This window comes from Girardinichthys multiradiatus, chromosome 24 (genome assembly GCF_021462225.1).
Source record: "Girardinichthys multiradiatus isolate DD_20200921_A chromosome 24, DD_fGirMul_XY1, whole genome shotgun sequence".
NCBI lineage: Eukaryota > Metazoa > Chordata > Actinopteri > Cyprinodontiformes > Goodeidae > Girardinichthys > Girardinichthys multiradiatus.
The window spans coordinates 7952297-7967964 of NC_061816.1; the positions used below are offsets into that span (position 1 = coordinate 7952297).

Consider the following 15668-nt stretch of genomic DNA (forward strand, 5'->3'; position numbering starts at 1 on the left):
TCATTGCGATTGTGTAGTCCAACCTCAAGTATGCCTACGCTGCAAGAGGATAATTTCAGTTCTGTTGTTGGGTGTATTAATCGAAACAATTCATTACACCATCCCCAACATCAGAACCTCTTCAAAGTGCCTGGTTAAATTTTATTTTTCATGAAAGTTTTCCCACATCAGTGGGGAAATTCTTCTTCGTCTGCGTGAAGCACTTTAAGGACGAGTTCTTCATCAACCTCTTCCGGTATCAAGAAGGATTTGCTGAAAGACTTCATCTGATTAAGGGGTCACTTCCTTCTGTCTATTGAAACGATGGCATCAAATCGGTAAGCTGCAAATAAGGTTAGAATGACAACAAACTTTATTTTAAACATGAATTTATTGTGTTTATAGGACGTCCTGGCTATTGTTCTGATAGCATCAGCATTGTGTGCTGCTTTTAGCTCCTTAAGGACAGAACCGTACTGCGTGTTTTGAATAGTATAATTACACAAACAGTTTTGTCTTGTTTCTGCGCCGCTAGATAATTGTATCTCTGTTATCAAACTACAAATATAGCTGAACGGTTGAAAGTGGAACGCTCCTTGACCTACAATACCAAGGAGTTCAGACCAAAGCATTGCAGTTCTACTTTATACAGACCACAATTTAAGTGTGAAAAGGAAGGATTCAAAACCATAATAAGTCCCTTTTAAATCAACATATCAGAATGATGAGCCAAAGGATAATGATGTTTATGTTATGGTCTGTGTACTATTTGTTCTCATCTTTTTTGTCATATACATATATATTTTTTTTACATTATGTATAGTTTTGCTTCTTTGTCTGTGTTTTAGACTTTAGTGTTTAATGTGTGTAACGCCAAACCTTGTGCAATTTTTCATTTGAGGCTAATGCACTGTTTTTTGCGTCGATTGTTTTGTAGTATTGTTTTCTTTCCTCATTTACTAAACAAATGTCGCACAATGCAGCTAACATAGTGTACAGAGTTCGTACATTAAAGCTGACTTAACTGGACAGCTTTATCAAGAAGAATGCACATCAATATCTGCTGTTGGCAACCAGTAGGCTACTTTTAGCATCCACTATTAATATTACTGTATCAGTAATATCTATATCATGGTAATATCAATATAACAGTAATTCTAACAGTATTAGTAGTACTGTTAACCTTCCAATGGTTATTTCACAGTAATGCTAACAGTATCAGTGTGGTAACACTAACACAGTAATTATCAGCAATGCTAATGTCAGTGTTAATGTGGTAACAATACCGTTAATAAGCATACTTAATGTTAAAATACAGTGATGCTAACAGTTTTATTAGAATGAATGAGTTATCCAACATTTAAAACACACTGAAAGAGTTACTCCGGGTGAAATAATGATTTTAAACTAGTCAAAACAGTGAGACATGTGAACTCTAATATTAAAGTGACTTACTTATACATTTTGGGACCATTACGTTTGCATGTATTCAGTATAATGCCAATCATATTCTGAAATGACAGCCTGTTTACTGCAAATAATGAAAAAAAACCTGTCTTTTACTCAGGGGCTGTCACAGAGATCAAAACACATTTTTAGATGTGAATCTCTTGCCTATATATCAGTTAGCTGTAGTGTCACAGTTACAGCCCATCATTTTAAAAAGAAAGCATGATTGACACTAAATAGGACGAATCCATTTTTAATTAATAAAACAGACTCTTTGTAGAGTCTCGGGTTTTTTCTGACATCACTGCTTTGAATTTCACTCACCAGCGATGAAAAATATACATAATTGAGTGCTTAAACTTGGCCCGAGTTAGGCTCTGTTTGTTTATCTGTGTGTACACGTTTGTCACGGCAAACACAACATAAATTATAGAAACAAACACCATGTGTGTTTAACGTTTGAGTGGGTAAAAGCATTTTTTTAGTTTTTCCCAGTGAAGTCAGAAAGATTGCTGCCAAACAAAGCCATTACAAACAGCACGCTCGTGACAAACACAAAGAATCTCTGCAGAATTGCTTGTCTTTTACTTCCACTGAGTAATTCATTTTAGGAATGTAGAAGATAGAGAAAAGATCTCCTCCCTTGGCGTGACAAAGGAGGCCAGTGGCACAGATATACACCTCATTACAAGAAGCCAGATAGAAGTTTGGAGGGATGAGAAAATATTTGGGTTCTAGTGATTAATAAACTTTTAGAAGCGCATTTGAAATCAAAGAGCAGTGCTGCCTCGCACCTCAGACTGCCTTCACTAATGTGATGCAATGAGTGGCGGAAATAATGTGTCCTCATAAAAGGAGTTTCACTCTGTCACGCGCTCCCATGCTCAGTAATCTAATATTACAAAAGGTAATTTGACAGACATAATGAAAACACAAAAACACTAAATCTAAAAAATTAAAAAGGCAAAAAAAAAATCTCATACTGGCAAATATTAAAAGTAAACAAACATTTTACTCTTTAGTTTTATTTTGTCCCAACCTGCCATTCTGTACCACTAAATAAACCATTTTGTGCACGTCATTAACCATTGTTTATTTCTTTTACTACTCGACTTATTTCATTTTTAAAAGTTCTCAAATATCATTGATAGATTGTTTAAATGATGATTACTTTTCTGAGAGTTTCACCCAATTTCCATAAAATAGATCTGCTTAACACCCTGCCAGAAGGTTGTTAGATTCTCCATGAGGTGGACTGCATAAGTAGAAAATGGCTGCAAATTATCAGACATTTATGTTAACAAAAGAAACATAATATGGAGATGATTGAAGTACGCTAAAAAGTTGGATACAAAACTACAAATGTATGAAATACAAATGCACAAAAAGACCCGCACTTCAAGCAGTTACCATTAAACAAACAAACATTAAAATACAGCACAACCAAAATACAGCAACCTGAGTTGTGCAGCAGTTGTCATTTACCAGTTCCTACATTTGTAAATTTGGTCATGTTGAACCCAGCTTTTCAGGTATGAAATGCTGTCATCTACAAAATGACGTTTTTGTCTCTGTCATAATGTTGATGGCCAACTTGACCCACATGCAGAAAAATATGAAGAAACAGAGAAACGTTTAGTAAAACTTTTATTAGGAAATCTGGTGCAGGAAACCGCAGTAGCAGGGAGACTGAAAAAAAGAATGAACGCTGGTAAACAACCCACAACTGAAATTCTTAAATATGTTCTATGGAGAAGCTTACATTGGGTAGAGTTAAGTCCGCCAGGGAGAGAGGTTGTGATCCTGGTAAGAGGTGGCTATGCAGCACTGCCGTAGCAGATGAGTCCTGAGAGGCTTGGAGGAGGGTGGACAGGGTTCGCATGAAGCTGTGAGAACAATCCCTAATCTGGTTGCCAGTGGAACAAAAACAAGAATCCAGAGTCCAAAAAGCTATTGAAAAGTTCCTTCAGATATCTCACATGAGAGAGGCTTGGTCAACCTGAGACAAAAACAAAACATTAGTCAAGGAACAAGAATTAGAATCTTCTCAGACAAGCAATAATCAAAACCATGAATTGGCCAGGTAAAATACCACGAAGAGGCAAAACACTCAGGCATCGAAGTACTGGCTCGCCTCCTTCTTATAGTCCTCCAGCTGATGACAATCATGCAAAACACCTGACGACCAGCTCCTCAGCTCTTAACGCCCCTACTGGTGGAAGAGGGTTAGTAGCAGGCAAAAATTACTAGGATCTGACAGTCTCAACGTGCATCAAATCGTATCCACCTGGAAGATATTTAGTACCCTCCAAATGGATTTTACATACTTAAATTTTCATATTTAGCCTGCAATCTGGAACAAAAATTTTAAAATCATAGAATTTTGGTTAAAAGTTTTATTTACACATTAATTTAATTTCTGTCCATAACTTACCCAAACAGCCAGCCTGAGAAACAGAACCATAAGTTATTTAAAGAAGAAGCAAGGGCTCCAAGCTGGAGTAGGGCTCCCAGCAGGGGGAAAGCACGCACACCTCCATATTGCACATAGGTTCAGCTTAGGGTTGTGAATCTCTGTTAAAATACACTGCCAATGTCATGATTAATTTTAGATATGGAATTAAAAATAAAACGTCATGATACAATTCACCCCTCAAACACGATGCAGTTTGATTCACTTATTTTAGGGCAAACAGTGTGATTCAGTTTGATTCAATGGGAAAAGACGCGGCAAACTAATTATGAAATGCTGTTTGATCTCTTGAATTATTATCTTAATAAAACAACAACCTTCCTGAAACAAATCTTTTCCACCAAGTCTTGTGCTCTTTTAAAGAAACTGACTTGCAGTCCACAAAAACACTGAGGCTTAGAGCAAAATTATAAAATCTTTCAGGCTGCAGATATAGTTTTCTTTTATAACCTTTGTCTTTATAATACTCGGTGCTGCTGCAAACAAGCACCATTATCACTTGAATTAACTGTAATGAAGTAAATACTTTTTGTTTCTATACTCTTCTCACACATTGTTACAAAATAATATTTGGTTTGCTGGCGGAACTCCGGGTTCACAGGATGTTGCTGCTGTGTTAAAGCTGGTGTTTGGGTTTTGAATCGCCTCGGCCATCTTTACCTTCTTATTGTTGTTGTTTCAGAACCCCTTAACCAGAGTGTATGGGAACATTAAGAAAGGGATCGAGTTTAATCGACGTAAAGAAATGAAAGACGACGCATCTCAATTTAATCTTGTAAACAACACCTTTTCAAAGATGCTCTAGCGATGCACTTGCGTCTTGCATGAATTGGTTATTCTTAACATCCCTAGTTCAGACGTACTGGTCGCTGGGGGACCAAGAGTTATAAGTCTTTCACACTAAAGTTAAATGCAACTTACATATGTCAAAGACAAAGAGTAGGATATAGTAGTTTACCTTCTATCAGTAGCTGTCAAAGTGTGCAGAAAGTGGCAGGAAATCCATGAAAAACGCCTCAATAAAAGGTTAAAAAGAAAAGTGAAAATCAATGCTTTTAGAAATGTTTTTGTTCCCATGAACCATAATGTGAATCTCATATTGGTTTCTCTAAAATATGTAAACACATATGGGTGTTGTCTCTAGTATTTAGATATTGCAAAAGGAAAAATCTTTGTCAACCAGTCTTTTGCAAAAGACAGAATTGCACATGTGGTTTTGAAGGAGCAACGTTTAGGGTTATGTCCTCTTTTAAATGCTCCAAAAGGAACAGAGTCCTGCTAGATGTCAAGAAAACATGACATCCAACAATAAATTATACAACACCTACTACTCATCTACATTTCCTCAGACACTAAGAGTTTTCAAATTAAAACTCATTAGATAAGAAAGAGAAGGCAATCTTGAAGTATTTGTACTAAGTTTAATTGTAAATCATGCTGTGAGTGGAGTTAATTTACTCAGGTTTCCCCTTCAGACCGCTGGTAATTGGCAAGCTTCTATTTGCATTGCTCTACATTAAGACACCTAGAAGGGAGGATTTTTAGCTGAGTTAATTGATGCAAAAGGAGCCCTGCAGACTCTTTCAAATCTGCCTTAGAGGCAAGAGATTATTTCTTTTTTCTTTACAGTAAATTTAATATTTTGTATCTTGAGAGCATATTTATTTGTTTTTGTTTATGTGTTGATATTTATAGAATCTGCTCTTTTGTAATGAAAATAGACTTTATGTACATTTTCCCGTTTGTAGATGTATCCATACCTTGAAATTTAAAGGTAAACTGCTTGCAGCTTATTTTAAAAAGCTCGTCTGACTGGAGGAAGGAGCTTCAGAATCCGCCTCAGAACCTGGTAAAAGTTGCTGACCCAGCACAGTGTTTACTTAAGCCAACAAATCCCCCTAAAACTCACATATCTGTGTTGTTTACAGTTACGCTCGCTCCCTGCTGCTGGAGCTTACTGTTACACCACTGACTTTAATACTTCACTGTTGCATGTATGGGAGTGTTTGTCATTAAGGAGACATACTGCTTAGCTACGTTATGAGCTGAGGTTAGAGACTGCCTGATGATCCACCTCATCCTTAAAGTTCAGTCCCTGAAGGGTTTCTTTTTGCCTATTTCTCTAAGTTTATCCTTCCTATGTCTGTCTCAAGAGTTTTTAATAGAAAATTATACTGATAAAACATTTAACTCTTTTGTAATGTTTCCCCTGCAATCCCATTACAACATAATAGCCTCAAAAACACAAAACCAGAGACTTTGATGTCTTGTTTAATGGGGGATCTCGCTGAATAATTTGAATTTGAAAACAAAATTGAAGGATTAAAGAGAGATGCATTTTGCTGGTGCATTATATGGCCAGAGAGTTTCATTTAAATGTAAATTACAGACCAGCGTAAGAAACGTGTGACTCCTGAGCCAGCCAAGACTGCAGTATATCTGCATGTAAAGACACGGGCGAGTTATTGAAGCAAAGAGAAAACGAGTTTTACATTAGTAAGCTGAAAGATAGATTTCTGCTTAGGTGAGGGCAGTGTATGTTGCTCCACTCAATGTCTAATATGTTTTTATGCGTTATTTACATAACAATGTGTCTCGGCAGGGTGTTTCTCTGACTTTAGTTATACGAATGGCAAGAGCTGCATTTGTGGGTTAATTTGCTTTTTTTATGTTTAAGATGCATTTTAATCTTATTTATGTGCCTTTTGGCCATAAAAGACAGATGAATGAGGTTGTATGTTACTGGTTAAAAGAAGAAAATCAACATTCTGTTTAAATCAGACAAGCATCTAGGATGGTTGTTAGTGTATATTGGTATCATCAAATCCTATGTTGGATGTAAGCATTACATTGCATTTACATGGAGATAATTAGTTCTGATGATAAGATCAGGTGTAAACATGTTTGGACTCTTAAAGGGCAGTGAATGTAAATTAAATGCAAGATCAGACCAGGCATGACCACAGAACAGCGATTTGATTTAGGATGAACTTGTCATTTTCGGTATAGATTTGACCACATACAGAAAACACTCAGAAGGAAACGTTTATGGTTTTTATTGTCAATAAAGTAATCTAGGACGGGAACTGGGAACACCAACTGTAAGGGAAGGAAGCAGAATGGTTTGGTGAACAAGCGAACGATATGAGGCAACTGATTACTTAGATCTGAGAAATTACTTACTAAATTGTTGTAGCAAGAACCGCCAGGGGTAGAGAGATTCAGAGTCTTAACTTGCGAAGGGGAATTGTCCAGTTGACCTTTCTGTTGTGAGCTTGGTGCCAGCAAAAGGGAGCTCAGGTGCTGATGTTCGAGAAGGAGGAAGAAGCAGGGTGTGCTTATGCCTGGGTCTTGAAGTCGAAGGAATCAGGAAGCCGCCAGCTTGGTCTGTGTCCGAAAGGCTCAGACGGAAGTGAAAGAAATCCACAAGAAGGTAGTTCCTTAACTCAATAGTTAATAATCCAGAAGCTCAGAGATACTCTGGAAACGAAGTCGGAACTCAGCAAGGTAAACAAAGCCTCAGGTAGAAACCTGCAAGGCAGCAAAAATGCAAGATTACTAGAGTTCAAAAACGAAGCACAAAATTAGTGGTGGCTGAGCTTGTTACCACTAAGGCAAACACTCTGGCATAGAAGTGCTGGCAGCCTCCTGTTTAAGTACTCCTCCAAGCAATCAGCAGGTAGGAAACACATGACGTCCAGCACACCTGAGAACTCCAGCACCAACTGGAACACTGAGTGGTTCGTTAAACAAGGACACACACACACACTGACAGAACTGAAAGCTACCAGCCAGTTTTCTGTTTGCATTTTTTGGTCATACATTAATGTTTCAGGTCGTTAAATCAATTTTTTATATCAGAACAAACCTGAGTATATACAGATGATTTCATTTTGTAAGGGAAAAAACCGATCCAGTCAGTCAGTCAGTCAGTCATTTTCTACCGCTTATTCCATAGTGGGTCACGGGGGAACTGGTGCCTATCTCCAGCAGTCTATGGGCGAAAAGCAGGGTACACCCTGGACAGGTCGCCAGTCCATCGCAGAAAAACCGATCCACCAGTACCAATATAGTGTTTGACAACACGAAGTAGGCTAAAAGATCTTAACAGCAGCACATAATGCTAAAGAAATTCAAGCACAAAGGAGAAGCAAAGTTATTGCTGTGTGTCTAGAAAGCGGAAGAAAAGTAATTTCTAAGGCTTTAGAACTGCAAAGAACCACAGTGAGAACCATTATCCATAAACAGAGAAAATATGGAACAGTGTAAAACCTCAGGAATGGCTGACCTACCAAGATTACTCCAAGAGCTCATCAGCAACATATCCAGGAGGTCACAGAAAAACCCAGAACAACATCTAAAGCTCTACAGGCCTCACTGCCTCAGTGAAGGTCTGAGATCCAAGGCCAAAACCTTTGCTGACCAAACAGAACACAAAGGCCCGTCTCACATATGCCAGAAAACATCTTAATGATCCTTTTATACTTTTAGGAAAATATTCTGTTGACTGATTAGATAAAAGTAGAACTTTACAACTGGTATATACCTAATACAGCATTTCAAGCAAACAACAGTCAAACGTGATGGCAGTGAGATGATCTGAAGCTGCTTGGACGACTTGCTCTGTAATAGATGAATGACATTAAACAGACCCTTCATGCTTGAATCCAATGTGGCTGAATTAAAAGAAGGTCCATTAGTTCTGCACATAGGGCAGTGTTGTTATGGATAGGTATTTTCTCTAAATAAATTTGGTCATCCCTGAAAATTGCTTGTAGTATTTACTCAGGTTATCTTTGTCTGGCAGCAACATTTGTTTGAGGATCTGAAAGTCGGACGGAATAGCAAAAATCATCTGTTAAGAGGCAGAACACCAACAGTAGCCGTTTGCTGCTCCAGTTCTGGCTCAGTTTGGGTTAATTTGGGTTGTTGCATGACTTGTAAAATAATCCAGATTAGAACTAACATGCCATAGTGGGGCAGTAATGCATTAAATAAAAAAATGCCTTAGATATTCAGTCTTAAATATTTTCAAACTATCAATATAATTATGTGTGAATTAGGGTTATGCAACAAGTGTTTTGTGCTCATAAATTAGAGCGTATACTGACAGAAGTACACTGGGAATGGTTTGTCTGGATTTCTGTTATTTACTTGCACTATTGTCACAAGAATGTGCTCTCCTCATGGGGATAAGGTCATCAACCTCTCGCTGTCTCTTTCACACTTTCTGTCTGGCTCTTTCCACTTTTTTATGTCTTCCAGAGGTCGATGCAGACATGAGCACGCAAGATGTTTTTAGACCGAAAGAAAAACCCAACCTCCACTCCTTTAGCATCTTTCGATTCAATCCTTGTCAAATGCAAGATCTTATCACAGCCATTAAATAGTTGGTCACCCCTCTCCAGATGTACCTCTGTTGTTAGAACAGAGAGGTGATATGGAGGTAAATGTGGGTAAACTGTATTCATTTGCTGTTATATTGTCAAGGAGTTACAAAAATAGCCAAATGCAAAGAAATTGAAGCCATCCATGAATTTTGTGCTTATTTCACATTTGACCTTTGCAGCAGAGACAGTAATTATTGGGTGTGTACTGTTGTTGTTGTGTATTACATGGACAAATGTCACTGAGATGTCTCTCTGAGATGAATGCTGCTACCCTACCTGCTAAAGAAATATAATTATCTCCACCTGCGTTGCCATTGTATTGTGCTTTTCTTTGTGTTGCATCTTTGTCTTTTAATTCATTCCAGAAAATACTGCAGAAGCACAAACGCTCGGTGCGGGGAAATCAGAGCATCTGAAGAACTTGAGATGAAACCTCTATGACATGTTGTCTTCTTTGGTGCAAAGCTGGGCTCTGACAGGAAATTGCTTCTTCTCAGAACAAAACCTACTTTTGTGGTTCCTACTTTTTCCAACAGGGACACTTCTTTTACTGTCTTTCTCTCAATGATTTGGTATCTAGTGTCTTGTTCTGCATAAACTCTGCAGTCATTGTTTCAGATGCGTGTGTTTAGAATGACGTGCGTCCCCAGAGAGGGTTTTCTCTTTTTCGTTATACCAGCATGTGAGCAGTGGACATCACCTGTGGAACAGACTAGCCACTGGACCGGCGGCGTCATCTATGAAGCAGACCTACTTTAAGCAGGTAACTGTCCTGCTAGTTGCGCACGTCTCCTGCGAGCGGGAGAAAACAGCTTGCCAAGAGGTTGTCATTTTCATGACCGCTGGCTCAAAAACACTAGATACTAAACTTGGTTGACATGAGGACCAAATCCTCAAGTAAAGTAAAGAAAAGGCGCACAGAGATACAGACTGTTTCGATGTTTGCTGCTGGAAAAGTTGGAAAATCTACCTTGAAAATGCTTGAAAATTGCTCAAATTTTATTATAGGAAAAGTGGACGAGCCCTGTATTGATGTCCAAGGTCAAGATTTGAAACACAAGGCGAAAGTTGCAGAAGAGTGATTACCTTACATGTGGAAAACTAAATTCAGTCATCAGTGTGAATGACAGTGGCCAAAGTCTCCAGCTCCAATGTGAGCTCATATACAGGACTTCTGCTAAATTCTGTTCAAGCATAACACATCTGGACCATACATCTGTTAATGGTAAGGGATTTAAAGACACACCATTTATTTCTATGTTTGCTTCATGAGAAAATGTTTAAAAAGTATAGCAATTAGAGGATTTATTAGGAAAAAATAAGAATAAGAAGACGATGCCTGCTGTCCTCATGAGTCAGACACCCAGTGTGGAGAACCACTGCAGGGTTTGTGGTACTCATGACTCTTCCCACAGGGTTTTTTTTTCCCTCCGTTTGGCATCCCCAAGGTGAATATCCAATTAACCCCTCAATGTTTGTGCAGAGACGGATTGGTTCATTTGAGTGCCAATGGACCAGAGGGCTTTTGGAAAGTCACATCAACACATAGCAACCTTTTCCTCTCCCTCTCTCTCCTGAATATTCACAGAGGCAGCCGCTGATGGCGGTCTGTCCCCTCTAAATAGCTCTAAAAAGGTTTGGTATTGACATAAAATGCAGATAATTGACTCTTGTCTTGAATATAAAACAGATCATTCCCAAGGTGAGGCGACATATGGTGTGGAAATGTTAAAACTGCCACCTCACAGCTAGATAGGAATGGGTTTGGTTCTAACCAGTTGGAGGCTTTCAATGACACACTGACACATTCTCCTCATGCCTATCTATGCTCAATTTGGGCTGTTTTCATTTCAGAAGAGACTTATGCAAGACAACAGCATTCAAACTGTCTGTACCACTGGTACTGGATCAGCATTACTCATCAGTACAGAGTATATACTAAACATTGCTATGAAAAAGTATTTGTTCCTTATAGGATTGTCCAAATACTTACAAAAATAAGATATTCCTAACTTTGTGTGAGTAATATATATATATTTGTAAACTATACACAGTATAATGAATGCAATGTTTAGGACACATCATTGTGGAAATGCAAAAAAGGTGGAGGTTTGGTGCTTAAATGCTCCTGACTGGTTTTCACCCACACAACCACAACCTGTCTGCTAACACAAGATTTTAGTCAGATCATTTATAGCTATTATTTGCACTCCTTTTTTAATGTACAAAAAGTATAATTGAGTTGGGTTTTTTTTCTACGGTCAAATTGTTCATCAGCATTCACAGTACAAGTACGTAATATTTTATCCTAAAAAGGTGTGCTGTCAGCTCCTCCCGATCCAATCCTGTCATCAAGATGGAAAAACAAGCTCCAGGCGTCCTCCGTTCATTGCTGAGGAGATGTCACAGCTTGCACGCCGACATATTGTCGGCACTGAACAAACACAGATTGCTTAGGAATCGAAGGGCGAGAGACTAGTAATGAGAGGGGAGCTCCTGGTTTCATGCCATTTCTTACCTTGGCTGTCTGTCAGGGCCCTCGTTATCTCTGCTTTCTACTGCTGGCCGGCCTTGTTATCCTTAAGTCCTGTCTATTGTCTTATTATCTCATAGGGGAACGAACCAGTGTCATTTTAAAAGACTGGACACTATCTATTCATAGAAGCCAAGACAACATTTCAGAACAGTGACTTGCCTTTGAGCATTAGCTTAAATCAGCTGTTGTATTGCAGCAAAGGAACATCAGTGAAGTCCTGAAAACACTGCCAGAATACATCTGTGCAGAGACAATTAAACTTCTCATCCAGACATCATCCATCCAGTTTGTTGGAGGAAGATGTTTCTAATTATTCGCTGATTTGATGCACTGAAGAATTGTCTGTAAAAAAAGTTTTGGCCACAAACCGAACACATAAATATCTCAAACTTTTTCCAGTCAAGCACAATGTTTGTTTTCTGGAAGACAGAATCCTGCATTCAGGTGTTATTCAGGTGAGGTTTTATATCATGGCAGTTTACAGTTAAAGAAACTGTTGCAACGCTACAGAAATGTCATGTTTCATTTGTCTAATTCTTCTGGAGCTGTCTGGCTTGAGAAACATCTCACTCTACCTATCTATCGCTGTGTATTCTGAAGCAAAAGCAAACATTTAGTTACCAAATATGAGCAACATCTGTCTGTTGGCTGCTTGAGGGTATTATTCTATTGCAAACAACCCAAGGTATGTTAGAGCACCATACTGTTTTATTATTTATAGTATAAATCTATTTATAAAATAAATCTCTTCTCTGCCCCATTAGTACATTGTCTCTACTTACATTTCAGCTATCTCATACATAAAGTAAAGGCTTTTTGTGTCCTTTAGTTTAAAATCTCTAACCTAAACTCTCGTTATAGATTATGTTTTAACATGGTTCTTGTTTTAACATAAATACTGTTCAAACATAAAAAACTGAGGGAGATAGAATGGCTGGAAAACAGTATTTATTATATCTGACTTTGGTTTAATCATGATATAATCAAGTGAAAAGTTTAGAGATTAGTCTCATGTTTTGTAAAGTTGTAGGACCCAAGGGCAGGCAGGAGGCAGACAGAATCATAATGAAGTGACTTTTATTGAATTAACCTTAGGAAACAAACGCATAAATCTGTAACAAAGAACCAACGGGGAACTAAGCGATGAGACATGAGGAGGGAAACCGGAGGGTCTGACATTGACTAGAAAACCTGGAGAGCAGATACAGCTGAAATCAGTTATTTCAATAAACTGTATAAAAAGACACATAAGCTGTTTTTCTCACTGTTTGATATTAAATCAGACTAAGTCCTGTTTTAGGTCAGTTAGGATTATCAAAACCATTTTATTTGCTGAATACCAGAATGGGAAATATATTTATTTTTTACATTTTCCTCAAATGTAAAAGTTTACCTACATTTAAACTTTATGCTGTGGGTCAAAAATGTTTTGATTATTTGTCCACAAGCTTTTAACTATCCAGGTGCATCTTTAAATATTTGAATATTGTGAAAAAGGTCAACATCTTTTGTCCCTCATTCCAGAAAGTAAAACTCATAGATTAGAGTCACAAAGAGTTAAATATTTCAAGTCTTTATTTCTTATAATTTAATGATTCTGGCTTACAGAGAATGAAAACCCCAAATTCTGTGTCTTGGAAAATTTGAATATTACATAAGATCAATAAAAAGTATATTTTAAACAGAAATGTCAGAGTAGGGTCAGGCCAGTCTGCTGGCCAATCAAGCACAGTACCACCGTGGTCATTGGACCAGCCTTTGGTACCTTTGGCAGTGTTAGCCGGTACCAAGTCTTACTGGAAAATAAAAACTACATCTCCATAAAGCTTGTCAGCAGAAGGAAGCATTAAGTGCACTAAAATGTTCTGGTAGATAGTTGCGTTGACTGTGGACTTCAGAAAACCCAGTGGACCAGAACCAGCAGGTAACATGGTACCCGAAACCATCACTGACTGTGGAAACTTCACACTGGACTTTAATCATCATGGATTCTGTGCCTCTCCACTCTTCCTCCAGACTCTGGAACATTGATTTCCAAATCAAATGCAAACTTTACTTTCATCTGAAAAGAGAACTTTAGACCACTGTGTTTTCTGTGAGAATGTCACTCAATTGAATTAGAAACACTTTCTCCACACCAAACCAATCATTTGAACAGCACTCAGACGGACTACATGTGTGATAAATACCTTCCTAAACTTGTCATAGTAACATGGATTTGCTGCTCGGGGAAGTATGTTCAATTGATTGGGTGCTAGTCACATTGATTAAAGGCAAATGCACCATTTGTGTTTTTCAAATCTCTCGATGTGAAAGCAGGCTTTAATTAAACTAAAGGCAAATATCCCAGACTTAAGGCTCTATGTCTCCTCAGTGCTCACAGTTCTCTTGGGTTATCGCAAACAAGCCAGTTGGTGGAGCTCAGCTGACTGCTTTATTGCTTACAACACATCAGAGAGGCTCATGTCTGCTCCCTGGGAACATGTGAAAAGCTTTTAAGACCTAAACAAATGCTAAATTTCAACCTGTCCTCTAACACAAAGTGTACAGAGGCTTATTGAAGAAAAGGCCCAGGAGGAATCTCTATCCATTCAGACAGGGACAACTTTGTGTAGCTGCTGCTAATCCACAAATAATACAGCAGCTTCCAGTTCCATCAAGAAACACATTAATTACTCATCAGCATATCATTTACCCCATCACCCTGCTGTCCCATGTCTCACCGAACGTCTTGTCACAAACAATTAAGCCGATAAAGATGGAAGTTAATTAAATTAAAGCCAGTAAGGTGTCGTTTGGTTGCAAAGTCGTTACAATTATGGAGCCTGGAAGGTGGAGGTTACTGGTGTCGGTCTTTTTTAAGGGATTTAGTTGAGTACAGTGACTGATGAAGGTGGGTTGCAGACTTTAATCCATAGCTCGTTGTGGTCTAAAGCATCTCTTTGTTCTGACCTCACGCCTTTGTCGAATTATACAGTCTTTAGATATGGTAGCACCCATGATTCTTACGTTTGATATCACCAGATAATGCCAAATCTCATGGATTTTCAGAAATCATTGGGGAGTCATGATTACGTTTTGGCAGTGACAAGAATTCATTACCTAACATAGAAAGAAAGTTCCTTCAGGTATTTTTCACCCATAGTCTAAAACATGCATTAAGCTTAAACAGAGATGTCTTTGTCTCTTTGTAATACCGGTGATGGACTGACGACCTGTCCAGGTTGCACCGCTGTTGAAATGCCAGGATTCTTTAATACAACTGAATAAAAATGAAATCATTTCAGAACATTTTCTCCCTTTAATGTGATGTGTAATCTGTACAAGTTCATTTAAAAATGAACCAAAATCATTTAGTGAAAAAAACTAACTTGTATGCAGAGGGATCCCACTATCAATAGGTATCAGTCAGAAGAAAGGTACAAAATAATCCCCAAGCCATTAGATTTACCATGGAAGACGTGTGTGGAGAAAATATGACACAACAGTAACATTACCAGGAACTGTATGAAAAATATAAGTAGGAAGCTATTCACATGGACTTCCAGGAAACCTTCAGCAACATTAAAGGAGCTGCAGGAAACTCTGGCAAGTACTAGATCTCTGGGCCTCGGGGCACAGTGAAGCATCGTGGTGGCAGCATCATTCTTTGGAGTTGTTTTTCTCCAGCTTGAACTGGAAGTAGAGGGAACAGTTCCAAGTACCATCTGATGTTGGCCAAAAACCAAAATTCTGGTTTGTGCGCTCATTTATTGTAACCACATTATTTTTTTACTTAGGAGTTTTAGTGTTTCCAGTTGAGTTGTGCAGGATAGACCGCATATTAAAGGTGGAAAAAGTC

The 15668-nt window shown here is 38.2% G+C and overlaps 1 protein-coding gene and 1 long non-coding RNA gene across 3 annotated transcripts in view; one reads left to right on the forward strand and one right to left on the reverse strand.

Annotated features, from left to right (window-relative positions):
* The window catches only part of LOC124861374 (neural cell adhesion molecule 2-like), a 715631-nt gene that overhangs the window by 152359 nt on the left and 547604 nt on the right, over positions 1-15668 (forward strand). The window lies entirely within an intron of this gene.
* LOC124861375 lies at positions 3059-3503 on the reverse strand. The gene is made up of 2 exons (XR_007036611.1): positions 3191-3503; positions 3059-3117 (listed from the first exon to the last, which is right to left on the reverse strand). It is a non-coding gene; the product is annotated as an uncharacterized LOC124861375 (long non-coding RNA).